We start from the raw sequence: 27,609 nt of genomic DNA, 5'->3' as shown, positions 1-27,609 counted from the left end.
TCCAGATAACTGCAAGTGATCACCAGGTTTTAAAGCTGTGAGGAAAAATGAGGCTGAATTAAAAGCTGGCAGAGTTAAAACCAGAGGGAACTGAATGAGCCATATCCCCTACCAAGCAAAGCAATCCGAGTCAAATGTCATCTAAGGCTCTGGGTAGATTCCTGTGAAGTGGAAGGGGCTATTTTTGATCATTGTGTACAGATGGGACAGCGCCTGGCTCCATCAGTCTTAGTCTAAGAGGCAGAGACAGAGAGGTCCCTCTCTTGTGATGTAACAATAACAAGGCACACACATAAAAGAAAAGAAAAAAAAAAAAAAAGACATTTTACTTTATTCTTCCTCCAATAAATCTCACAAACCTGTAGGAATTTTCCTTGCCTTTGGACAAATGCATGAAGGATTTGTACAAAGGACAAGGACTGATGCTAAGCTAGAAGCATGAAGGAGAAAAGCTACCCTTAGCAAACCCCTGCAGTACCAGAGGGACCTCTCTGAGCTGGCTGCTATCTGCACAAATTTAACATGATGTGATCTGCACATCATCATTTTAACTGAGATGCTGCAGACCCAACATGTGAGACATGGGGAAGATCTAAAATCTCCCTTTACGGTTTCTCTGGAGATGTGTCTTGTGACAAAACCATGCACTTGCATGAGTGCTATTTGAAGATACTCCAGGCAAAGATTATATATTTTTTTTCCTTATAACTTTTCTCCTCTTCAAAGAAGTGGTGGAAAAATCCCTAAAAATAAAAAAGAGAATTCAAAGACCTTTTGTCAGAATGAATGCAAAAATAAAGTTATTGTCCATATTGTTCCCTATGCAACGCTACATTCTGTATTCAGATGATCCTGTGGTATAATAGAAGGGTTAAAATACTATTTTGTTCTGCTTCTATTTTTATTTTTAAATCCCTAAGGGCAGTTGCTACTTAGCACCCATTAAAACATCTTTTTTTTCTACATCAAAGTGTCTCTTGTTTATGTTGTAATGAATCAGTCTGATGTTTTGACATGTTGTGAAACAATGTAAAAATAATGAAAAATAGCATAAAATGAAAGGCTATGAAACAAAACACAGATCTGAAATGTTCAAGGTCTCCTTGAAATTCGGAGGCCTATTCCTCAAGTTGCCTTCAGCTGGCAGTGTAGGGAATGCTCCTTGCTCCCCACAGAAGACACTTTTCCAATGTTGTGTAAGTGCCAGCTGGGTGCCAGTCCTTTCCTGGGGACAGCAGCCAGCATGGACAGCCTGTGGCACAGCACAGGGAAGAGTTTGGGTCATTTTATTTAATAATATCTCATGTTTGGGGTGTTTGGATGCCATAGTTGTTTGTGGTTCTCCTGCAGGACTCAAGCACAACGCATCTATATTTGCAGTACTAACAAGAGGAGTTCTGTAGTGCACACCTTGGAAGTGAACAGCTTGATAATGAAAGGTGAAGCAAATAAAAGAATCAGCTTCAGGACTGCGTTTACCATTAATTCTCCACTGCGATACCCACAGGGGTCCCATGGCAGCACCTGAAGCAGTGGACATCCCGCCTGGGCTGGTGTGCTGGAGTGGCCCTGGTGTGAGGACAGCACAGAGGGGATGGGGCGAGGACAGCTGATGTGAAGGAAGACAGAGTGCCTCCGAGGGCTGGAAGTGAACTTCCTGAGCATGGTCCTGGACTCAGTGATTTTGCTAGCCACAAAAGCACGAGATGTTTCTCCACAGACTGTCCATGCTTGTGTGAAAGCAGAGGCACAGGATTCCTGCCTGCAGTGTTGTGGGAATAAATGTTTGACTTATTACTCACGTAAAGATGTTGTTGACTTATTGCTGTGCTTTCCCAAGCTCATGTTTTTCCTCTTAGTAATGTCTCTTGTGTTATGTACATCCCCAGTGCATGTAAGAGTGGAAATGCTTCCTGTCAGGGTAATCAGGGAAGCTATTTATCTCTTCAAGTGTTTGGGGGTGGTTACTTCAGCAGCCACATTTGGTTCATTTTAAAAGGAACCCATGGTATTTGAACCTTGCTGGGTATTTTCTTTTTCAGCAACATCTGGCAGACGGGTTAGGGATTCATGGGCTACATGGATGACAGACTCCTCTGACCTTTCTCAGGTCTGCCAATGACTTTGGCTTTACAAAACAGCTCTCTCTTCACTAGCATCTACTTGAATTCATACAAGTGTTGGGTTACTGGTCTCTAAGCATGGCTATTGCCATTTGCACTGGTGAAGCCACCAAACAGCTAGGAACAATACCACATCAGGTACTGCAGGAACCCATGGTAAACATTATTCAGATCCCAAAGTCCCTTAAACTCAGCATCAGAAAGGTAGAAGAGGAAACCGGGTGCTGCAGCTTCATGCAGGCTTGCAAAGGAGGGCCAGCAGAGGAACTGTCCAGTTGCTTCTCTTTGAGTTCATGAGGCCATGCTGCATTGCACTGGGACAAGCTATCACTCCCTGCCCCAGAGCTTTCCTTCTCTTTCTCCAGCAGCTGGCCTGTCTGTCCTCTCTGCAAGCTACCAAATAAAAGCGGGAAACCTTTTGCTTCGGGTCGTTTTGTGTGGCTGTGTGTAGTACGAAATGCCGACAGTGAAGTGACACAAGTTCCCAGAACCGAAATGTGGTTCTGGTACCACCTACGTTCACCCATTGAGCACCTCTTGCATTAGGTGTTAAAGTTACCTATGCTTTCCAATGGCACTGCACCAAAGCCATCAGGGCTATAATTAGTGTGATTTAACACCCCCCTACCCCCCTCCTTCCCCTACTAATTCTAAACATTTATTGTAAGCATTTCTAACTTGTACCTGCAGGAAAACTGAGACACAGTTCATGGAAACTGAGCCCATGTGATTCAGCCTCAGACCTTACAACTCTGGCCCTCGAGGGGTTCCTTAAATTATTTGCTTTGATGTCGCCTTCTTTCATGAACAAGCTTTGATTATTCACTGATTAGCTGATCTTCCTTACCAAAAAGTGATGTGACACACAGCATGCTTTGGGTACTCCAGTAAGGCTGCCTGCAATTGCCTCTACCAGCGCTATGAGATGGGCGCTAAAGTGTTTTAGTTCAGGAACGATACCAGATTTAAAGATCAAAGGAATTTATCTTTGGTATAATTGCTCAGGCAGGTGGGATGCCAGCCTGTGGTGGTGGTGCTCCAAAACGCGGAGCCAGGGATGTCCCTGCCAGGAGCAGCATGGTCCCACTGGGCTCTGTCCTGCTCCAGTGAAGGTGGGACTTCTCCTTGTGGGACCTTGTAGTGTGTGCTCTTAGGCCAAAAGGGAGGTTTTTCAAGTTACAATATGGGGGCCTGCATAAAGGGCGCCCTTCAATACTCGTCTGAGGTAGGTCTAAGCATTGTTCCCAGTATGCACCTCTAGGGGCAGCAGGATAGATGCCTCCCTTGGACTCAAGGTGTCTAAAAGCTAGCCACAAAACTGGAGAGAGATGAGCCCTTCCCATAAACTTCTTCCCAAGCTATAGGCAAAGAGTTTCCCCAGAGACACACTCTATAAATTAGCACGAGCAGATGTCAACAGACCTAAAGCAACACAGGATGAGGCCACGCTAGAGTAGCACAGTGAGATTGTGGCTGCTCAGCCAGGAGGGTTGAAGATGAAATCTGCAGCGATATGGTTTTGGCTGAGGTCAAGCACATAACTTTCAGAGCCCGATGTGCATCTGGTTCCAGATCTGTGAAGTGCACATGACAGCAGAGAGACGCTGCTCTCTCAGAGGCAATCACGGGGCTGGGTGAAGACATTCCCTAGCCATTTCTTTCTTTACTCTGAAGGAGCAGAAAGTCGGGTCGTTAGCTTCAGTCACCTAAAGTGCTCTCCATGGGTCCCTCTCACTCAGTATGATGGAAGTATGCGTCCTCGTGCCATGAGAGCACAGTGGTAGCAGCAGATATTTGCTCTACAAGGTTTCTGTAAGCCTGGTGTGAGGTTCAAGGGGAGACCTTCAGGGACTCAGTGGTAGAGTACACTGTGGGCTCTCAGCTTCTTTCATATTTGGATAAGCTACTAAGAATCCCAAATGGTGACTATCTTCTCAAGCCCTAAATCGATCTTCTGTATCAATATCTTCACATTTTTCAAGAAGTTCAGGATATTAATGTGATCTCTTCCCAGCCTGGTCTCAAGCCCAGTTCCTCTCAATGTTGGTGCTGAATACATGAGTTCCTGGACCATAAAATAGAGCTTCCTTACACTCAGGCACTTGAACAGAAATTTTTAAGATGATTGTGGGGAGAAGCTAACGAGCGGGTGTTCTCTTGATTAATTGATTGCACAATAACACATTAAAGCCTCCCAGTTCTGGTCCAGCAGTATGATTTCTGTGGGAATGGTATAAACCACACCAAAATTCCCATATTTATTCCAGAAAGGTCCAACGCTGGACCTGTTCTTGCAAGGCATGAAGCACTCTTGTCTTGCTGAAATCACTAGGAGATGAGCAATGTCTCTATCTTCTGGCCACTCTCATTAGCATCCAGTAAAAAAAGCACAAATAAACCACCCTTAAAAAAAGAAGCCCAAGGGCAATAAATGATGGTTTTAGAAATTCTTCGGATTGTACGAGAGTGATTCATAAAGGTTCTTGTTATCTCCTTTCCTCTGTATCTCGAAATCTCCAAGGTCACCACAAAATGCCTGGATTGCTTGGGGTAAAGCTGGGGCTGCCGACAGAATGGTACTTGGAGCCATAGCGCCAGCTGAAATTTTTCCTAAAAGCCTGCAGGTTGAAAACTATGTTAAAGGTAGTCTCCATAAAGAAAAAGAGAAAGGGAAGATAAAGAGATCAAAGCAGTAAGAGCTCATTTGCATTCCACCATATCTGGAGGCACCAGCCCTATTTCAATCCTGTATCACTGCAATAGGCAAGAGCAGGACGTGTTTTTACTCCCACCTCTCCACGTTTGAAAATAGATCAGTCATCTTAGATCATACCCCATGTGTAGGCCCTATCCGAGATCTCCACAGTGTTTCAATAATAAAGACTCCACCAAGGCCAGTTTGCCAGGGTGAGATTAAGCCCATCCCTACACCAGCAGATCTTCAGAAGTCTGGTCTGCACAGCTTGAATCTTGCTAAATGTATTGCTAGAGACTTTTCTCCAGGGCTCTAGCACATGGGTTCCCAGTGTCCTGGCTGCTAATTCCCAGGTTACCAAAATCTGCATGGCAATAGAAGGGGAAGTCACTTGTGCTGTGACAAGGTGGGAAGAAGAAGTCTTATCATGAGCACGGTGGGTATCAGCATCCTCTAGCCTGCAGACACAGAAGTCCCCTGGTGCTTCCAGTGACTCTTTGGGTAGAGCTGCTTGAGATGGAGTCAGAGAGCCTCAAACAATGTGCCAAGGGGGAGCCTGACAGAGCCTCCACCCAGCCCCTCTGCTCTCACCTCCCCAACAGCGCAGGCACTGCCCCAGGCTGCTTTGGGTTGGTTGCGTGTTGGATTTTTTATTTCCGATATGATTCTGCAAGTTCGTGTTTTTGGTGGTTTCCATGAAACAGAAGCCCAGAAAGAATTGTTTTCTGTTGATCAAAATTCCTTAAAGCAATAGCAAAAAATATTTTTTTTCCAGTTTTGACATTAAAAAGAAATCATTACAGAGAAAAAAATCATTTGAAAAGAAAAAACATCTTCAGTCTTGGAAGTGTCCAAACAGGACTTCTCAGCCTTACTAAAATTATGTTTTTAAATGATTTTTTTTTTCACATAATGGGATTCAGAGATGGCCAGTGTTTGGAGCTGCATCAGCATAAACCTTCCTTAGCGTGAACACATCAAAGGCAACAAAATGTCTTCTGATCTAAAAAAGAAATATTGGGTCATGAATGAGAGCAAATAACTTTTTTTTTTTTTTAAGTAAGAAAAATGAGGCTTGCATCAAATGTCCTTTGGAGAGGAGAAAGGACTTTCCTTCAGGCTTTCTCACAGCCCAGCAACTTCTAGATTTTTGAGGAACTAAATGGCCCCCACTAGATCCCTGGGAAGAGCCTCACATTCCCTGTGTCCAAGAACAAGTTCATTCCCTGCCCTTCTCCAGGTGGAGGCTCCAGCTCCCCGCTTGCTGACCTCTTTGGGAGCAGGGCAGGTCACTGCCAGGGAAGGTGAAAGCTTGCTCTGCCCCGGAGCAGGTCTCCTCCTTACACCCAGTGCAGCTACCAGGGCAAGGCAAACCCAGAAGCACCATCCTCTCTGCTGCCCAGCCAAAGCCTTCTCAAAGAGCTAATGAGCAGCAAACAGTAAACAAATGCCATCGGAGCATCCCTCACATTCCCCACGCAAATGTCCTTGGAATCAACTGCGTCACGGAAATGCTCTGCTTTCAAGTTGGCATCTTTTACCTTGCTTGCAGCAGGATATTTATAAAGACAAATGCTGTGTTGAGAAACTATTACCCAGCTCTGCTCTGGGACACGAGCCACGCTTGCCTGAGGGCTGGCTGGGGAGCACGGTGCTGTGTCCCAGGAAGAGCAGTGCAGAAGGGGAGAAAGCTGGGCAAGGCAAGCCAAGGGTGGCCACAAGGCACGCTCTGGAGAGCCAGAAGCTCCATGGCCAGCAGACTGGGGCTGTTCTGCAACCCACAGTGCCTGAGAAGGCAGCTTGTGCATCACAGCCTGCCCTGACTGCTCCAGGCTCCTGTCCAGCACCTCCGAGGAGACCTCTGCAGGCAGTTTACCCTGCAACGTGCAGGACTGATTTCCTCTTCAGGCCAGTAAAAGGCTTCACAGCCCCCCTGTGCCACTTGCACCGTTAACATGGGAGGAAGTAATGGGAGCACAATGATGAATTGCTGATCCAGCCTGCATGGTGGCACCAGAAGTGACTCGCTGTGGGAATGTTCCTGGAAGAGTAAATGATCCACCTGGAAGGTATGGCTTCTTGGATTGCACAGAAAAGTAGGCAATGAGAGAGCAGAAACAACACAGGAGAGGGAACGGGATCTAAGGAACCAGGTCAGTGTAGAGATGAAGTTGACATGTGCAACCACTGTCATCCACATCCTTCCTTTAATTGCACCAAAGGTTGTGCAAGGTGCGTCTGGCCCTGCATATCCTGGCAAAGCATCAGCTGGAAGTCTAAGGAGAGGCAATATTGGATTAGGGGAAAAGCACTCTGAATCCTAAATTCCACCGCTGCTTATAGAATCATAGAGTCATGGAATGGTTTGGGTTGGAAGGAACCTTTGAAGATCATCTAGTCCACCGCCCCTGCCATGGGTTTGAGAGATGCCTGAGAGAAAATTAAAGCCCTGCTGGACTCTGTAACATACCCATAGTTAATTTGTGCACATTCGAAACCTTTGCACATCTGGCCCAGGCCTGCTGCCTCTGTCCTGTTTCTCTTCTGTGCACAGATCCTCCCATCACTGCCAACTCCTGCCCCCCAGCTTTGTTCAGGAATCCCAGACAGCTGATGCCCACGGTCTCCAGCCCCGCTCCATTTACTTTCAGACCCACTGAAAGGAGATGGCAGAGCCCAGGGCTGGCAGGGAGGAAATTGATAGCCTATAAATGACTAGAAGCATATGCAAAACCATGCTGTTTTCTTTCACTTTGAGGGGACCTGGCAGCACACAGTTATCCCTGTTACTTCTCCGGCTGGCAAGAAATCAGAGAAAGGATCTGGCAGGCTATATGGTCACACACAGCATGTTGCTCCTACCGGTGACAGAGCTCTGAGCTGCGAACAAAAGCAGCCTACTGCTGAGCTGGGGAAGAACCAGGGCAAGGCACTAAAAGAGCACTGGGCCAGGCTGCCTCTCCTCTTGCAAGCCACATCTCAGGGGAGCTGCAGCAGCTCACGTTTGGGGCAGAATCCTGTCCCAAAGCCTGACACTAGCAAGTAAAGTTGTACACATGAACTGAAGGGTTGATGCACTGCTGAAACTCTGCAGAGTTTGTATGCGTCACAAACTAGAAAAAGCAGAAAAAATTTGGAAATATTTTACCGAAGACCAATTTCAATACATATTTTTAGTTGAAAATATCAGACGAACTGGCTGAAATGCTTTAGGCTTACGGGAAAATATTTAATTCACCAAATGCCAAGTCATGACAACACAATATTTAATTTACATACATTATCTGCATATGTTAACCTAAGATCCACTGTAGAAAAATCAGAAATAAAACAAAACCCAAACTGAAACAAGTCTTTCATTTCAGATTCTGCCTTTTACAATCCGTTTCCATTCAAAAATTTCAACCACATCTGTCTGTAGCCTGGAAACCTTTGTTTTTGATGAAGAACAGTTTTTGCTCTAAGTAACTGTTTCTTAGAGAAAGACTTGGTTTTCCTGTGCATCGTAAGCAGACCCTTTTACTGCTCACAGGCAAGCTGCAACCAAGGGGCCCTGCAGGGCGCAGTATGCCCAGCACCACCACAGTGAGAAGGGTCTGTGACTCCATGAGAATCCTGATTTTGGTGCTGGGCTGTGTTTAGGCACAGGAGGAGACATCGCCTGAAGAGCTGTTCCCCATCTCCCCCTGATGGAAAGATGATGAGTTTCTGTATTTGACTGGCACACTGCTTTGAAGCTGTGTTATCTCCAGGGCAGTGCATACCCCTATTTAAGAACCCATGTCCTAGGACCAAGAGGTGACCAAGCATCAAGGAGGAACCATGCACAAACACATTGCTGGCAGAGGGTGTACAGATTGGCATTCAGAGCCGTTTACCTGGGCTCAGGGGCCAAGAGCTGTATGGGCTGGGAGCTGGCAGGAGGGACGAAGGGAGGCAGTGCTCTGTCTCGGGAAGCAATCCCCAGAAACACTCACGCTTTGATCTTTGCAACGTTTGGTTTGGTAAGACTTTGCGCTGCAGAAGACTCTGTTTAAATGGCACTTTCTAAACACTCCCAGCCAGCATGGCCAACCAGCAAAGACAATTCAGTGTCATAAACAACCAAAAGAGCCAAGGATGTGTTCTCATGCCTGAAATGGGTGTAAGGCTCAATTGTGGTGTCTCTGACACCGCTCTAGTCAGCTCTGGTGCCAGCTGTGTTGCAATGCTGGCCGGCAGACAGGAGAAGGTGGGCTGCTGTGACTGTTCCCGTTCTGGCTTGGGGTGCATCATGAGGCAAAGTTCCTTCTGCAGCATCTCTGCCCTGCTTGTACAAGTGCTGCTTCAGAGCCACCCTGTAAGCCTGAGCTTAGGTCACCCCCACTGACAGCAGCATCAGGGGAACTGGAATCAGATGGAAAACCAAGCTCTGGTATCAGAGTGCTTATTTATTGTCACTACCTTTCCTGGCTATCCCAATCTTCCAGCGGAACAACAAATAGTTATAGATTTTTCTTTGGCCCACATGACTCATATTATGGGAGCGTCGTTCCCTCACACAGGGACACTGCTCTCATATGGCCCGGCTTGTTTTTTAAAATGGGTTAGAAACCCCTTGATCCAGCTACAGATTCAGATGCCAGGCATCAGGCTAGCTATCACTGTACTTTTTTCCATGGGCACCAGTTGCCTGTTGCACCCAGAGAGGTTTCAATCGGATATCAGGAGGAATTTCTTCATGGAAAGTGTGTTCAGGGACTGGGACAGGCTTCCTAGGGATGTGATGGAGTCGCCATTCCTGGAGGTATTTAAAAGATGTGTAGATGCTTAAGGACATGGTTTAGTGGTGGACGTGATAGTGTTAGGTGGTGGTTGGATCTGAGATCTTAAGGGTCTTTTCAATCATGAATGGTTCCATGATTCAGCAATTCAACAACTGCCAGAGAAATGCACTGCTTTAGTAGAGTGTTACTCCCAAATTTTCACCCGTGCCTTCAAATCCAGGGTCCAGCTACCAGCACTGCTGTATGGTAAGGTATTAGGTGGGATCCATCCATCCAACACCTTGCGCCTTGTCTGCACTGACCCACAGTTGTCTAAACAGGAGCCCTGAGGCACCCTCACATTCCCCTTGGCTTCCAGCCACCATGCCAGGAAACTCCATGGGTCCTGAGGCATATGGACAGGCCCACGGATGGGATGTCTGAAATGCCATGGTGTCTCACAGATTGCACTTAAAGTCACAGCTCAGGGAACTACATCAAACCCCAAAACACCATGTCAAATCTTTGGCCAAACAAAGAGATGGTTGCATTTGGCCCTCAGATGGCAGAGAGATCTCTGAGCTGTCTCTTCTCTTCCAAACACTTTGGGCCCCAGCAAATGGGTCAACAGGGTCCTCCTCCAAGCAGGAGTATTTTTTAATCTTGTTTGTAGCACTAATTTCAGTCACAACTGTGAGAAACTGTTGCCAAGCTGGAGGATTACCTGTGCAGTCAGGGATTTTCTAAAAAAAATAATTAAGTAATGGCCTGAAAATTGCAACCATGTGGGAAACTTGGTCTCTCTAGGCTCTGCCTGTCATCACAGTGGAAATTACACAGGTGGAGGTTATTCTCCTCATTAGCAGATGAAAGGCCAGGCTCAGCCCAGAGACCTCAAGCCACGCTATCTGCATTGTTGCCACCTGCAGTGGAGAAGGCAAGTGGTACTGGCCCCAGAAAGCATTTCCAGGTCACTGCACGTGTATCAAACCTGCAAACAACAATAATACATAATCTGTAGCTGCCTTTAGAGGACAAAAACATATCATCAGCTAACACCTGCTTAGAAATGAGACAGTGTCCACATTTTGCTTTTCAGCTCACTCATTGTGGAGACATTGTACTCTGTGCCAAAGCAAGTAAAAGAAGGAACAATCACGTCATGACAAGGCTGAATACATTTTATGCTCTTAACCAGGAACGGAAAGCAATAATTCACGCTGGAGCAGGACTAGCTTGGGATGGTCTGGCACTGCAGATGATTTATATTTAGAGTTGGGCTTGGCAGGTGCTTTTATGGAAGTTTGGTTTTCTATTGTACTCAACCTGTCCCAAAAATAATTTAAACCATCATGCTTTATGGCATGGCCAACTATTAACTAGCACCACTGGGAAATGCTCACAAAATTGCCCTTGTACTGCTGGAGACATGATATTGGCATTGGTCAGAGACGTCCAGCCACTATAATGGCCTGTGCCTGAATATCCGGGTTGATTGAGAGAAACCCTGGGGGCTGACAGAGGATTTTACTCCCCTCCTGCCTCCTCTTTTCCCTGCTCCCCAGCTCCATGAGCTGTGATGTTGGCATGGGTGTCCACGTGGGTGCCAGCTACCCAGTTTGTGATGCCAGAAAGGACACAAAGGGGGCTGGCTCACCCTCAGACCCATCCTCACAGACATCCTGGAGGTAGCTGGCTTGACCACTTGGCTCTGGAAATTGGAGCCATACCTTAGGCCATGTTTGACACCGGCTTGATGGTGCAGGACTAGCCCTTTCTAGTGCCCAGGCCCAGCGTTAAGTGCTTTGCTTTCCTCAAGAGATTTTAGTTAAAGGATATCTTCAAAAAATTGCTCCTGCAGAAGTTCCTGATATTTGTGTAGGAGAGTAGATCCAGACTGAGTGAGGAGGGAAATAGCACCTCTCTCAAGCAAGCACAACAGGCTCTGGGGTGGGATTCGCAGGCCACCCTTGTTATTGCCATGTCTGAGTACCAATGTCTGACCTTGTGTATGGGGAGGGAGTCAGGAAAAGTAGAAAAAAATAATGATATAATGTAGAAGCATAACTAAAACTTAAAATAGCTTTTTCTATCATTTAAGACCTGTATCTAGGGCTTTACACAAATTGAGAAACACTAGTGTTCCTGCTGGTAACAGGGCAGAAAACTGCAAGACCAACGCTACGTGCAGAGGCAGGATATTGCTGGACAACATCCACAGTTATCTGCAAGGGCTGGCAGAGTCTTTGGGATGGCCCTGGGACAGGAACTCTGTCTGTTGCCTTCCCCTGCCACCCACCAGAGCTTTTGGGATGCACAGACAAAGGCTGACATTATGTACTTCAAGGGTTTCCTTGAAGATGATATCTACTGGGGTATCTACTAGGGACGGATGTGAAGCTCACACGGGGTAGAAAACTAGGAGACGAGATTCATCTTCAGAAGAAACCCTGGTCTGCTCTCCTTGTTCTCATGGGCCACTAGCAAAGTACAAACGGTGCTGACCAGCCTTCAGAGAGCAGCCTGGGACAGCACTGGTACTGTGGCAATGGGGAAGCCACCTATGGTGCTTAACAGGCAGCCACGGTCTCAAAGACTTCCCAGGCTGCTTAGGCCATAGGTGTTTGTTCAGCCACATCAAGTCCTGACAAGCCTTGGCAAAGGATGAGGCAGGTGCCACAGCCTTGCCAAGCTCCCCTAGTCAGCTCTGCCTTTGTGGGAGCAGTGTTTGGCCATTACCTCCACTGGACCCCACCACAGCAAGCTATGGCCTGCTCTGTTCAGATCAGGTTTCAGATGACCACATCGGGCTCTTACACCATGCTGGTTTGAACTGAGGAAGAAGTGACCACCTAGGCCTTAGTGGGGCCTTGAGATCCCTCAGCTTGTGCTTGACCTTGTAGGCACCTCCAGCACTCAGATCCCGCACCCTCCCCAGTAGACTGCTGGCCTGGAGACATTTTTGGAGAAGCTCCCAGGCAGGTCCATGAATGCTCATTCTCAGATGTTATCTATGACCAGGACAGCCAACCCTGTAGGACCAGGTGTTCAGAAACCAGGCTGGAGGCGAGACATGATCTTGCCCAAGCTGGAGGATAACAGTGCCCAGTCTGGAGCCTGCTCAGACTGCTCTGAATGCGCTTATGATGCCTTCAAAAATGTGGAGGAACCGGACTGGCTCTGTGTGGGGCACACATATGGCCCCAGTAGGTCCGTCACCCTGATCACCCCTTCCCAGGCTCTAGGCTGGGGCAGGAGAACTGATGTCCATGGAGCACAGGGAGTGGGATGCACATGGGTAGTCTACCACGCTGTCCCTAGCTGTTGACGATGTCTGTGTAAGCAGTAACCTGAGGAGCCCCCCTGAACCAGGCAATCTTGAAGCTTCTTCTTAGTTTTCTAATCAGCTCACTTATACAATGTCCTAACTATGTCCAAGGGCATAACCTCAGACAGCTAGAGAACTCAGCAGCCTACAGCCATCAGAGAGGTCAGCATGGAGTTGTCCAGGTGCAACCAGAGGATCTGTACTAGGTTAAACAAACCATTTACTGAAGACATGGCACCTGCATAGAGCAGTCAGGGCACTAAGCAATGTGGTAGCCTGAAGTCATCTGGTGGGTCCCAACAAAATGGCCTGCCATGGCCAAAGGGATGAAGAAGTGTCAGTGTAGCTAGTGCAGCATTTCCTGACCCATGCCTGCTACACCCACATCAAGGAGGGATTGCAGAAACACCATGCGGGCATTTGCAAGTTGCGAAAGTGTTTCTTCCAGCTGCAGATGGATACCTTCTCACCCCCACACAGCCCACAAGACCTCACCTTTTGCACCAACAACTTTCCGCTGGCCTCATCATGCACCCACACACTTGTATTATCTGGCGTGCAATGCTGCCTGTCCATGTTCTAATGCACTATCAAAGGCATCAGCGAGACGTTTTTATTCTTACTGGTGGGGTAAATGAAAACGGGTTGGGACATTTTTATGCTCTGAATAAGGGAGAGGGGGGTCACCAACCAGACAGGGTTGAGAAACCTGGCAAAAGAAGTGTCGGAGCAGGTGGGGCAAGCTGCACCCAGAGGCAGAAAACAGTCACAGCCCAGGATTCAGGTTCTGGCCCAGCTCTCTGAATGGAGTTGGTGCACAGAAGGCAAATCTTCCCTGTCGCAAGCACACCGCTCGGGACCCTCCCTATCTCTGCTTTGCTGACAAGGCAGGACAATGGAGGCAGTTCCTAAAGCAAAGAAAGTTCAAATTCCTCCAGCCAATTACCTCATGGCAGTAAATCTTCCACCTCTCTTTCCCAGTCACTGGTGAAGCCTGTCTATTGTCTAGGGAGCCCGTCTGTCTGCCCCAGCACAAAAGGGAGAACAATCAGTGGGCTTGAGTAACATCCGATGTATTAAAAGACGGAAGAATAAAGCAGGGAAAGGGCCAAGGAGAGCTGGGTGGGGAGGAGATCTCTAAGAGGCCACTCCGAAGTGTGGGTGTCTGGCTTCAAGAGACTTCCAGCCTTGCCTGCCTCATGCAGGTGTTATTCGGGCTGGTTCCTGGTCAGAGCCATGTTGGGGAGGGTTGGGAACCTCTCTGTGTGGAGGTTTTTCAGAAGTGATGGTGCTGATGGATGGGAAGAGGATCTCTGCCTACAGCTTTGACCAAGTGCTGTCCATGCACCTCACAGAATCACAGAATGGCTAAGACTGGAGGGCACTTAGAGCTTTTGAAGCTCCCCAAGGAGGAGACCCCACAGCCTCGGGGCAGCCTGTGCCAGGGCTGCTGCACCCCCAGCACAGCCGTGCTGCTGGGGGTCAGGGGGAGCCTCCTGGGCTCCAGGCTGTGCCCAGCACCTCTGGGCCTGGCCCTGGGCAGCACTGCCAAGAGCCTGGCTCCATCCCCTCGTCTCCTCCCTGCAGGAACGTGCAGGCCTTGGGGAGCTGCCCCTGAGCCTCCTCTTCTCCTGGCTGAGCAGTGGTCAAGCTACTTTCTTTAGACAGCAAGGGGAAAGACAAGGTCCCGGGGGATCAAATGTGAATGCAGTCCATGCTTAATCAACAGGGCAGTGTTTTCTTGCTGTATCCTGCACATCTGTGCAGGAAAAGAGAAGCAGCTGCAGTAATGTCTGTTTTACAAGGCTTATTTGGTTGTCTGGAAGCACCAGGAGCTGCACGTGTGAAGGAAGCTGCCTCTCATCAGTCCCTCCATCTGCAGACCTATCTCTGTCTCAGGCCAGGCTATGGCCTGAAAATAATTGCTAGGCAAAATTACTGAAAGTAGGAGAAAGACAACCTCATTGAAAAGAAGGGTTTCCTTAAAGCAAACTGCAAGCTCTGATGAAATGGAAGAGACCTCAGAACTGTGTACATCATGAGAAGACTGAGGATAACCGAGTGACAAGGAGACACCAGGCCATTTTGACAGTGGTGGTGCTGGAGGGCATCCCATCGGGCTGCTCCAGAGCTCTGGCCAGGTAATGGAATAGGACAAGTCCCCTGCTGCGCACCCTGAAAAAGCCTCTCTGTGTGTAAGGGATGGAGGCTGGAAGCAGCACTTTGCAGCAGTTGCAAAGCAACCCACCAATGTTGGGGCAGCAGCACAGGTTTGCTTCCCTGATTTGTCTCCCAGCTCTGCTGCACTCTCCTCCCCGCTCCATGCATCTGGCAGTGTGTTGGCTGCAGCGTGCACCTTTTGTCCTTGGCAGCACCACTGTGCTATCATATCTTTTTTTTTTTTCCCTCATTCCTTCAGTACAGATATGTAACTTGCTGGGTGATGCAGGCACTTTTTGTATAGCCTAGGCTAGAAGGGTTTTCATCTGCAGCCCAGCAGGGCAGTGGAGAGAGGGGAGCAGCAGAAAGGAGCTGGAAGTTGTTATGAAGACACACAGAAAGGCTCTGGCTTCATGCTCAGCCTCAGATGACTCCTCTGCCCTGTTTGAGTTGAGCTGACCTTGGACACAGAGATTGAGGCATTTGTGTGGGTAATCCAGGGAATACTTTGGGTTTTGACTACCTTCCCACTCAGGATGTGGCCGTACTCCTTGGGGTATGGGCAGGCACCTTCCCATGACTGGAATGGTTGCCAGCAGCCTGATCCTGCATAAACCATCTTCAGAGCTGTGGCCTGCATTGCTCCGGGTTCTTTCTCTGCCTGTAGGGCGGGAGGTGGCATCTCTGCATGGCCGTGAGACAAACAGACTCCCCCATGGCCCAAGCTGGTCTGGCGTTCCATCCAGTTCTAGTTTGATCTTGTTTTTATCTTGTGTAGTTCAAGCACACAAAATGTTTCTGGAGAAAATCAGTGATTGTGTCATTTGCCCCCTGCATTTTGGACTCAGCTTTGGGAGCAGTAGTATTTCATGGCCCCAATGGACCGAGGCACAGAGAGACAAAGCCTTCTTCTCTGCTGTGCTTTAGAGCTGGCACAACTCCCATGGCCCACCGATCTGCTGAATATTGTGAAGGGAATCTGAAACCACCATCACAGCCACAAAGCAATGTGCTAACCCAGACTATTGTGGAGAATGATGGCTGGTGGGTGATGGAGCAAGGGAGACCTCAGTCTCGTTAGCAGATGCCACAGGTGCTGTGCAGATGTCCTCTTCTGAGCCAGCTGCACCCATTCACTGTCTTGAGCTGCTCCTCACTGCCACAAACCAAAGGTCAATGGTTCTGCAGGGTCTCTGAGTGGCCCCCACCCTGCTTCTGGTCCCAGCTGGGCTGGGACAAGCTGCATGTGATGGATGGTTTGTGTGAAATGGGGCTGGGAGTGTGACCACAACCTCACCATTTGTCCGTCCCCCAGCGGAGAGTGGCACAGAGGTGGTTTCTTGTGTCCCCATCTAGCACCGCTCGTTGCAGCAGGAACATCTCACCGCTTCTCAATGCTTGAAATGGAAAGTGCAGCCGGGGCTGGAGATGGGGATTTGGCCATGGAATTAGGCAATCCAAGCATCTAGACCCTGAGCAGTGACCGAGCTTCTCGTGCAGAAACCATTGTCAAGCTCTGAGGACAGCAGGACTCTCATCTGTCATCGGAAACTGAAACCTTGTCTCTGCTGGAGAGCTGGAGACTTGTGCCTGCCCCAGTCCCTGCTTCCAGGAGGTATCCTTGCTATTGGAAACTGAGCACCATGCCGTGGAAGGACATGCCCCTCAACTGTCCTAGAGCCAGGGTGGTGGCAGGTCAGGGAAAGGGCACAAAGCACTGCACCGGCTGGTGCGAGGTCAGTCCCTAGTTGTGGTATGAGTGCTGCAAGGCTCTGACAAAGTTAGTCACTGTTTTTAAGGTGTAAAGTCAAGTCAGAAGACGCTGGCCAGAATGAGCCCTGAATTACCCTGAGATTTCTGAGATTTCAGCCTGAATATTGAGATTTCTGGAGCAGATCTGCCTGTTCAGCATCTAAAAAATGTGGAATAGCTCTGTTTGCTTAACATCCCAGCAGCACTTGGAAACCTGGCAGCGATCTGTTTCCTTGCTCCATCAGATATCATGTTCCTACCTCCTTGTTATATCCACCAGCATCAGAGTGTTCCTCTTGTGATAGTGCAAGTAATTCTGTTATTCCTTTGGACACCAGAGATGCCCGTCTCTGGCCTTCGAATGTCCTATATGCTTGCAGAATGATGCAAATACTCATTTATCTTGAAGAGACATCAGATTTTTCAAGGCAACCACCTCAATGCACTCCAATTACCTTCCAGCAGTGGCTGTGGGTTCCAAACAGATCCATCCCATCTCCAAATTTCAACCTGATCTTAGCAACCAGCTTGGCAAAGCATTATCCTGTCTTTTACTACTCACGCCCACAGAGGAACCTCAGACTGAAAGCTATGTGGGTGCAGGATTTGCAATATTAAGTCCTGGAGTCAGGCTGCAAGTGATGGGTCTTGGTCTGGGAGAAGTGACAGGAGGCACGGAGGGGCAGGTGTGGGATTTCTGAGCAAGGCTGGTGGCTGTTTGTTCTGCAGTGCACAGAAGAACAGGCCCCAGCGTGTGTTCTTGGTAAATAAATGAGATTACATCAAGAATACACCCAACTCCTATAATTTACTTTTCATCTTAACAAAACCAACCCTTCATGACTCGGGATATTGCCTTGTTGCTTGGGAAAAGGGTTAACAATGAAGAATATTGGTTTTGTTTTATTTGCCTTTTGAATGTTGAGCCTTTAGAGGATTGGGAAATCACCTTTTCAAACGAAAGACCATCACTTCATTGTGTGAGCCCAGGAGCTGGAGTTTTGCTACAAGCTCTAAGTGTGAAGGTTTGCCATTGCCACCAGTGTATGGACTTCTGTGCTCCTGGAATCAACACCTGCCTGGTTCCTTGCCAAGTGATCTTTCAAAACATGACCTGCGATACCGATGTTGTCTTCATGTCAGTGCCTTGGGAGGGTGGGAGGTGGGAAGTCGACACCCAGAGCTGCTGCCGTGGTACCCCCAGGCTAAGCAGAAGCCTCTCATCCACTCTGACCCTTGTGAAATAAGCAAGGCAGGGCTTGTGAGGACCCTAGAGCTGAATCACAAAAATTCCAAGCAGCAAAATGCCACGGTAAGAGCACGTCACCACCCAATCACCTCCAGCACGTGCACATCAGCAGGGAAGCCTCCCAGCTCCAACCACAAGTTTGCTGGCCCTTGGCCAGAGCTGCCAGTGCAGCGGTTTCAGCAGAAACTGACTTTTTTTTTTTTTAATTTTTTCTGAAAGCAGCAGCCCCTGGTGCTGCAGGGTTTTCAGCTGGTGTCCGGGCTGAGGCTGGAGGAAGGCTGCAAGGGCTTGGCTGCAGCAGCGCAGGTCCCGTCCATGCCAGACCAGCCTTACATTCAATTTGAGTCTTCAAAGGAGCCCGCTCCCGCTCTGCACTATTAATATTGCTGTCTTCCCTACCACAAGCTGTAAATCTCTTGACGGCAGGGAGAAGAAAGCATCACAGAACGATGCTCCCTGCAGCCGCTCTGCGCAGAGAGGCTCTGTCAGGCAGAGGCATCAAGGAGCTCTTCTTCCTGCCGCTGCTTGCAGGATGGCCTCACATGCCTGTAGCTGGCACCGCAGCCTCCTCTGTGCCCATGGCCTCTTCTGCTCTCAGCCCACGCTGTCCTGTTTCCAATCTCTGCTCTAATGCCAGCTGGTGGGGTGTCACGTCTCAGTATTGCCCCTCAAAACTCGTCCCTGTGTCCCAGCTCCCCAGCTCTGCACAGCTGGCTGCCCTTCTCTCCATGGCTGGAGAGGAGCATCTGCTGGGCAACTTACAGACCACATTCCCCCATACAAAACCAGCATTTTATTTTTCTACTTAAACTCACTAGACAAAAATGCCGCAGCTTTTCCCACACTTGCTGTTGAGCTTCCAGCCTTTACCACAAAGCTCTGTCCATTCACACCCATGCAGGGCCCTGCAAAAACACCATTGCCCTGACCTGAGCACCTCTTGGCATCCTGCATGTGTCACCAGAGGTAACTGGTATTGCCGTTGGGTTACACAGATTAAAAAAAATATGCCTAAGGAGGAGCAAAATTAAATGAAAATGCCCCTGCTTTGCTGCCAGGGAGCCCTCCATGCTAAGAGCTCAACAGATCTGTAATAGATATGTTTAGCTCGGAGAAGAGCAGGCTCAGGGGAGACCCTGTTGTACTTTACTACTACTTTAAAGGAGGTTGTGGCAAGGTAGGGATCCAGTTTTTCTCCCAAGTACCAAGTGATAAGATGAGGGGAAATGGCCTCAAGTTGCACCAGGGGAGGTTTAGGTCAGATATTAGGAGAAATTTCTTTGCTGATGGGGTTGTGCAGCATTGGAATAGGCTGCCCAGGGAAGTGGTGGAGTCACCATCCCTGGAGGTCTTCAAGAAACCTGTAGATGAAGAACTTAGTAGCATGGTTTAGTGGTGGACTCCAGTACTGGGTTAAAGGTTGGACTAGATGATCTTAGAGGTCTTTTCCAACCTGAATGACTCCATGATTCTGTGATTCTGTATCTTAAGAAATGGCAAATTTGTGGCAGCTTACCTGGACCATCTCTGTCCCACCACATGCTCCCACAGAGAAACTAGTTCAGTCCTGTTCATTATGCTGGGCAATTGTTGCCTCCTGCTCTGCTCCTTTCTTTTGGGCTGTGCTGGAATATTGCACCAGCAGAAAATGGAACAAAACAATGACCTTATTGTAGAGATGGGGAAAAAGGTTTGATTGACTCCAAATACACTCATGGAGTGACAACACAAAGCTTGGCAATTTGGTGTCAGTGTTTCCAATTGTTTGTGGAGGCAGAGGCTGCAAGCCTCTGAAAATATTAAAATGCTCTATGTTCACAAAATCCCTTGGACCATATTATTCTTCATCCAAACTGACACAGTTAAATGTATTGAACTGCTTGAAATCAGTTCAGTAAAAACATCGTCTACAATCCAGAACAAATTCCCCCTTTTTTCAACTTGTGAGGGCAGTTGAAGTATTTTCTTCTAGGATTATTTTTCTTGCTTTCTACTGTTTAATCATCTCCACCTAAAAAGACCACTAACAAGAATCAGACAGGAACTGGTGAAAGGCCTGCTGTTTTGATCAGGGCTGCATGAAATTTTCCCAATATATTTTTCAGAACAAAGGCGAAGCTTGAGATACAATATTTGTTTTCCCTAAATAACTGATTTATACATGGAAAACAAATTTCCAGAATTAGCATCTTTGTCACATCACGGTCACCCTGGGGTCCAATTAGGAAACCTCTTTGCAGTATTATCTGAGCTACAGGTCCAAGCCGGTACCTCCCCTTGTGGAGTTCAGTGTCACTATGAAGTCAAATAGAGTTTTGTTTGAGCCAGCCAAGTGCTTCGATGAGGATTGGAGGACGCCAGTCAACTCATCATGATTCAACTTTCCCAGTGGAAACTTGAGACATGCTGGCAAAACATTATTGTGCTTTAAAGGAAATATTCAATTTGGGGAGAAAATGCATTTTTCCATTAACAAAGCCCTGAAACAGAAACTCCTCTCTCCTTCTCCCATGGGGCAGCTCCTGCGCAGACGTCAGCGTGCAGGACTCAGAGCACAAGTTCTGCGTCTGGGAACATGATGCCAGGACCTGCATGTTTCAGAGCCAGATTTTCAGGAGAGCTTAGCTTCCTCACAGGCACCTCACTGCAGTCTGGATTTAATAAGAAAGCAGCACCAGCAATACCTGCCAACACAACAGCTCAGTTTTTGAGCACCCCAGCACCAAATATGCTATCACTCAAAACTGACCTACGCAGAGATCCTTCAGAACGACCTGGGTCTTTGGCTCAGGATGGACTGGGCAGGAAGCAGGAGATGTGGGAAAAAAATTGTGTGAAATTATTATTATTTTGGCAAGGTAAGGAAAGTGGTAGTAGAAGCTGATAAATCTGCTCTGTATCACTTTCATGATGGTGCCATGTTTTGACCATGGTTTTACAGAGACTTCACTAGTGGTTCCACACAGCGAGAGCACTTTGCACTCACAATGGGCTTGAAAACCCCTTTTGAAGTCGAATGCTTCCACAAAAGTGCTTTTCAGCGTGGGAACTGCTCTGAACACTGGCAGGAGGAAAACGAGGGGAAGAGATGGTAAAACGAACATTTTCCTAAGCTCCTAAGTCAAAGGAGTGTGAAACTGGCTGGGGCAGTAAAGCAAGACCTGCTGGACTAACCAAGAAAATCAAGGATTCCAAAGCAGTGCAAAGAACTGATTCCCTGATTTTACAGATCTGCTTTCTCTTTCATTTGCCGTCTGTTTTCCAACCTCTGGAGCCTGAACCTTTGAGACTATGCATTTCATTGCAGTTTGGAAAGAAGGTGCTCCAGACTTCTGGTCATTCCTTTTGACTTCAATGGACCTACCACAGTTTTAGAGACGAGATCTGGAGGAGCTTCCCTCCCATTCCCAAACACGATGTAGCACACAATTGCCACTTGATCCCCCAAAGGACCAAGCTGACACCTTCAGTCTGTCTGTGCTGCCTCCATCAGCTCTTTCTCATATGGTCACAAAACCCAAGCAGCCCCCTGGTGCGTGCACATGTAGTAGCTTGTCCCTGTGCTTTGGTCTGAATTTTGTCTGTTGTTTCCTCTGGGACCACTCTGAAACTCTTTGCAGGCAATGTTCATCTTTACTTCAGTTTGATGGGGTCCCATCTTAGAGACTTTTTGGAAACTCAGACACTGATTTCTATTAGACCAGATGTCTATTGGCACCTTCATTGAACTGTTTCCTCTACTCATATCATTCTCTTTTTACCTACTGTTCTATATACCCTTCATTATTTTATCTGCTAATTCTGTTCCTTAATTTTGACTTCATCTGATGGGTTTAAATGTCTGTGATTCCCTGGATTGCCCCTGAAGGCTTTTCAATAGCTGGTGCTGTACTGGTCACCTGTTTTTCAGACAGTAGAACAAGTTTAAACAATGGGCTAAGCAGAATGGTCAGTGATTTCAAATTTGGACACCTTTAGAAGCTGTGTGAGTATCACCTGAGTCTGACCATTTTAATTATTCATCTTATCCATTTATTTTCAGATTTTCCCCCACTGAAAATAGCTTTGAGAGAAGTACCCACAGCCTCTTCCCAGGGAACAACAAAGAAAATTATTCCATGCAATGGTGGTGGTCCCATGTTTAAGCAGCTCTTCCACGTCTCTGCCACCTCTTGGCCTGTCAGCTTGCCTGCTTCTTGTGTGTTGGAAAAAGCTGATATTATTATTAGTGGCTGCTGTTAGATTGCAAAAGAAATTGGCTATTAAATTTTGTCTGGCTCACTCCTGACATTTCCCAATTATTTTTTTTTGGGGGGTGGGGTGTGGGGCGGAGGGGAGGTGGGGGTGCGTGGGGGTGACCTGTCTCTCCTTGCACAATCTTTAGCCCTTTGGAACAAGTGAATAACATTATTAATTTCTGATTTTTGTCTCCATCAATATGTCATCAGAAGTGGTGTCATCCCCGTCATGATCTCGGGAGGAAAGGTCATTGGCATTACACCAGCCTTGCCTGAGTTAGAAAACAAATGCTTGTTACACCAGCACAGCATTTGGCTGCAGAGACACAACGCTGCTTCCCTCCTCCCTGCCTTTGGGCGGATGACCACACTATTTGGTCCTGAGAGCCAGATTTGTGTTCGTTTAGCCACTCTCGGAGTCAGCATGAAAGCACTTGGAGAACACCTCTGAAAGCCATACAGAGGATTTATATGTCCCTCAGCTTTGCCACAGGTGTCCTCATGTTCTTTTTGTGAGAAAGTAGGATGGCTTATTTCCACTGTGCATCAAAGATTTGGAAATCAACTGAGTTGGTTGTGAGAAAGCACATCCATTACCCTTGATCTTGAAAATTAGATTGTAGTCAGTGTCTTTACAAACCTTCAACTCAGAGACATCATGTAATTTGGAAAGAGTATCCCCCAAAGATAAAAAGAAAACGATCTTTTGGTCCAAACACAGACACTTTGAGTATTTGGTCATGCCCTTTGGACTATCTAATGCTACAGTTACCTTGCAAAATTTTTAATTATGTATTTTAGAGATTCATTAGATTCCTTTGTAATAATACTCTTGGACAACAGCATTATTTTTTTTGGGAGGACATGAACCAACCTGAGCAGACTGTAAAATCAGTCCCAGAGTATTTGAGTTGTCACAAACGATATGCCAAATTAGAGAGGTGAAGTTCTGAAAGGTCTTCCACTGAATTTCTGGGCTCCCTCACCTCCCCAGAGGCAATGGAAATGAACCCTGAGAAATCACGGGCTTGGCCACGCCAAAGACAGTTACTAGGTTCCAGTGTTTTATTAGCTTCATTAACTTTTATCACCAATTAATTAAAGACTTCGCCAAATGATCTTCCCATTCCTGGACTTACTAAAGAGGGGGACATTTGAATCTCACCACCTCAGTTTAGATGCCTACAAAGCACAAGTCTACATCTGAGCTAGACTTTGGATTCCCTTTATAGTCCCATGAAGAGAAACGAGTCCTTTTACTGTGTGATTCATGCTGCCTATATTAGGTATGCTTTTTAGGTGGAGATAAATCACACCCTGCTTTTTTAGGAAATGACATGCTTTAAAACATGACAGTTTTAAACAGGTTTTTATAATTGTCCCATTCAGAATACACTTAGACCCTTCCCACCGCTTCATTGTTAAAGCAGATGTTTCTCATTGCACTGGAGGAGTAGCGTTAGCTGAGTTAAAGACCTTTCAACCAGGGTTTCCTCCCTATGCAAGCTACTTTTAGTGATTGACCTTATTTGAATCCAAGTGTACAGGGAAGGAGCAGCCTGCAGCACAGCCACTCCTGCCCAGCCAGGGCAGGAACGCAGGGTGAGCGTCAGACTCAGCCACTGCTACCCCTCTTGGCTTCCTGATATCATCTTTCATTTCACTGTCTTGCATTTTGGCCTGTTGGGAAGACAGAGGTAGCAGGCTTTGTGTTAGAAACTCAAGTCAACCAGCTACAGTGTGAGTCCTGGAGATCCATTTTAAAATCACCTGGAGTGTGTGGACCTGGAAATGAGCTTTAATATCACATGGAGTTTGTCAATATAACCTGTTTAGGTCCCTCGGCCAACCCAGAGATGTTTTTGCTTACTCAAGAATTTGGTTTTCCACCAAAGCAAGGCACCTGCACAGCCTGCGAACATGGGATTGCTTCCTCTGGCTAGCAGCTCTAATAAGCCCAGAAGGGGCTGTTTGGATCGGGGTGTGAACAAGCCCTATTTCTGGCACAGGAGGCTGTTCAGGGATTACAAGCTTCTTGCCATATTCTTTCCAACTGTCCCCAAGCCTGGGACCCGGGGGTGTATTGTATATGCTGACGCCTGCAAAAATGCCAAGGCTGTAGAACTGGTGATGGCCCTGAATTTCCAATTGCACAGGCCCTTGCTTTTGCTTGCATTTTTTGATCTCCCATGTCCAGACAATCAGAACAGATTTTTGCCTTATTAATGAGCTTAATCAAGACAACACATCTGCTACCCTGCACCTACCCTTCTGCTACTAAGGGGAGTAGTTCAGCTCTTCTTAACTTATGTATTTGCTGTCTACTATGATTTCTGACTGAAAGCCTCAGATTTGACCCATATTTTGGAAAGAACTACTTATCCTGTTGGTAACAAAAGAGTTACTTGTTGTTGCCTATTCACTTTAAGGTAATGGGTAAATAAAGAAAATAAAATAAACTCTGGGGGGATGGTTAGGGTTGCATTATTTGAGTGACTGGGTGTATTTTATCCTGCCTGGGCAATTTCCATAGCATTATTCCATTCATTTATCTGTACAGCTCTCTGCACTGACAAGTTGAAGTCTATCAATGATTCCTCTCTCAATTCCCCTAAATTACAAAGCAGACTAGGCCAGACTGTGCACTGGGATTACAGTTCCATCTGGAAAAATCAAAGGGAGTCTTTAAAGCCCAGCCAGATTTTCATTGTCAGGAGTCTCCAACTCCATCAAAGGAGAGACAGTCTAGACAAAACACCTACAAACTTCAATCCTAAAAATTGAACCATTATTTTGGGGGGAGGAGGGGACCTTTGACAATTTCTGCTCAGATCAACTGAATAAATTACTTGCTTTGAGGTCTTCCACTCTTTCATGAATCCCCACGAAGAGATATCTGAAAAAACACTCTCCAGCCTCTAGTCTAAGTCGGTGATCCTCTGGAGTGTGAAATCCAACAATTACTGGATTCTGAGGAAATTCACAGACAGTATTTCATTGGTTTGAGAGTAATCCACATTGGAGAACTCCTGGAGACCCAATGAGAATCGTGTGGAAATCTTCCCTCCATCAAATGCTGAGAAATCCACACCACATGAGGGCAGTTAGGTATGGCTTCTCTATGGCCTCTGTATGGAGTCTCCTTATCCTGGGGAATCCATCTCCAACAATGGTAAACCTAGATGATAAATAGTGAGATCCAGGTATAGCCATCCCAATGCCTTCCTATACCCAGCACTCAGCAGCTTCTCAAAATCTGCTTGTGCATCCCTTAATGCTTTTTGACTTGAGCATTAATTCAGCCTTTCCCATGTCAAAGACTTTGTTGAGTTTTTTGAGGATATAAAGCATGCGCTGACTGAGTGAACTGGGTTCTTGTCTTCCTTTTCCACCTTCTTGTGAAGATGAGTAGACAGAAACATTCAAAATAGTTGGGAATGAGGAAGGTGATCTGCCGGCTGCCTACAAGAACAGTCTCTGCTAGCAAAACCTCTGCTTAGCCATGCCTGTCAGGCCCACTTTTGGAGGCCATGGGCTCCTGCACATCGACAGACTTATTGAATCCATTGATTTACTGTTCTTAAGAAGACAAGCTGTCTTCTGCCCTGAGCACGTGCATGAACCACGGAGCCACTCTCCAGAGTCAGAATAAGGGTAACATAAGCAAAAGAGAAAAGTTCCCCAGATAAAATCTCATCCGGGGAATAGCCCTGACACGATTACAGTGCATTGAGGAAATCACAGCACTAACTCAATCTGTCTCCAGTATAATTCTGGATGAGATGGGGAATGAGACAGGAACACAAAGTGCTAGAGCAGATCCACCCTATCTCGAGGCTGCCAAAGTACCCTGGCTGTGGTTGATAGGTCACAGCACTAACTCAATCTGTCTCCAGTATAATTCTGGATGAGATGGGGAATGAGACAGGAACACAAAGTGCTAGAGCAGATCCACCCTATCTCGAGGCTGCCAAAGTACCCTGGCTGTGGTTGATAGGTCACAGCACTAACTCAATCTGTCTCCAGTATAATTCTGGATGAGATGGGGAATGAGACGGGAACACAAAGTGCTAGAGCAGATCCACCCTATCTCGAGGCTGCCAAAGTACCCTGGCTGTGGTTGATAGGTCTCTAGGCTCTGTACTGGGCTAGTCCACTGCATCTGTGGTTTCCAGGGCTTGCACCTCCCTCAGTAGACTGCAAACCAGGCACTCAGCTCCCAGCTCCATGCAGGCTGGGAGCAGAATGTCATGAGAACAGGATTCCCTTACCACTGGGTGCACAATGTTTTATGGTCATGGATTGTTGTTCTGTCTTCCCTCCAGTAAACCCTGCTCCAGCCCCACAGAAATGAGACATCCTTCAGCTCTCCCAGGACAGCCCACCTCTGTCTGCAAATGCTGGTGCTGGGACAGTGCTTGCCTCCCTTGCACTGGATTCAAAGCAGTGCCACTCTGAGGACTGATTCCTGAATGGATGCAAGAGAGACACTAAGCCTACATAAGGTCACCTGATTTACCATAAGGAAACTCGCAGGCAGCATTTAAAATTCTGGGGGAATATCAAAAGCTTTTGACAGCAGAAATCTGTCTGAGTGTTTGTACTTGGTGGAAGTTAAAGCTCATGTTATGACATCTCTGCTGGTTGCTGTGGTATGAACAGAGAAGTGACCCTCAAGCAGGGTGTTTCTAATTCCCCTTCTTTGACAGATGTGATCCAGTGCAAATCCGCTTGGCTGCAGTAGCTGGAAGCTAAGATGTAGAGGATTAAGAAGCAGGTAAATGCCAGAGTTGGAGAACAGCACCTGGAATTAGTAAATTACCAAAGACAATGCAGATGAGACAGGCTCATCTCTAAATAGATCTGTCTCCACATTTTTGTAGGAGGCAGCAGAGCCAGAGGAATGCAGAGTCTGCACACATCAGTAATAATGAATTGTTCCATTGTGACACTTAATGGGAAGGTTCATTAATTACAAGGAGTCTTTAAACTGTGGGGGTTTACCCTGGCAGTGGCCAAGATCTATGGGCAGGCCCAATGTTCCCTGATGCTCTCCCCGGTTGGGAAATCATACGCAGAGCTTGTGCAAACCTCCCACCTCTGGCTGCCATATGCTGGACCAAAGCCTGCAAGCTCAGTGCTGTTTCCACTCAGCTCTTGGTACTGGTGGCTTGAGCAGCAGCTTGGGCTCCCCCTGCTCCATCCTTGCTCCTCTAGAGGGAAAGCTGTGCAGGGCAGCGAGGGGGGCACAAGAGGGGAAAGAGCCAGGACCCCCACATGAAGTAGCAAAGCGTTGCTGTGCTGGAAAAGAGATGCTAA

At 47.3% G+C, this 27,609-nt stretch overlaps 1 protein-coding gene across 1 annotated transcript in view; it reads right to left on the bottom strand.

Annotated features, from left to right (window-relative positions):
• The window catches only part of LGR6 (leucine rich repeat containing G protein-coupled receptor 6), a gene marked incomplete at both ends in the record, with an annotated part of 124,323 nt that overhangs the window by 80,124 nt on the left and 16,590 nt on the right, over positions 1–27,609 (bottom strand). The gene's annotated exons all lie outside the window — the stretch shown is intronic.

This window comes from Aythya marila (assembly GCF_965140915.1).
Source record: "Aythya marila genome assembly, chromosome: 24".
NCBI lineage: Eukaryota > Metazoa > Chordata > Aves > Anseriformes > Anatidae > Aythya > Aythya marila.
The sequence above is the reverse complement of the archived record's forward strand: the minus strand, read 5'-3'. Positions and strand labels throughout refer to the sequence as shown.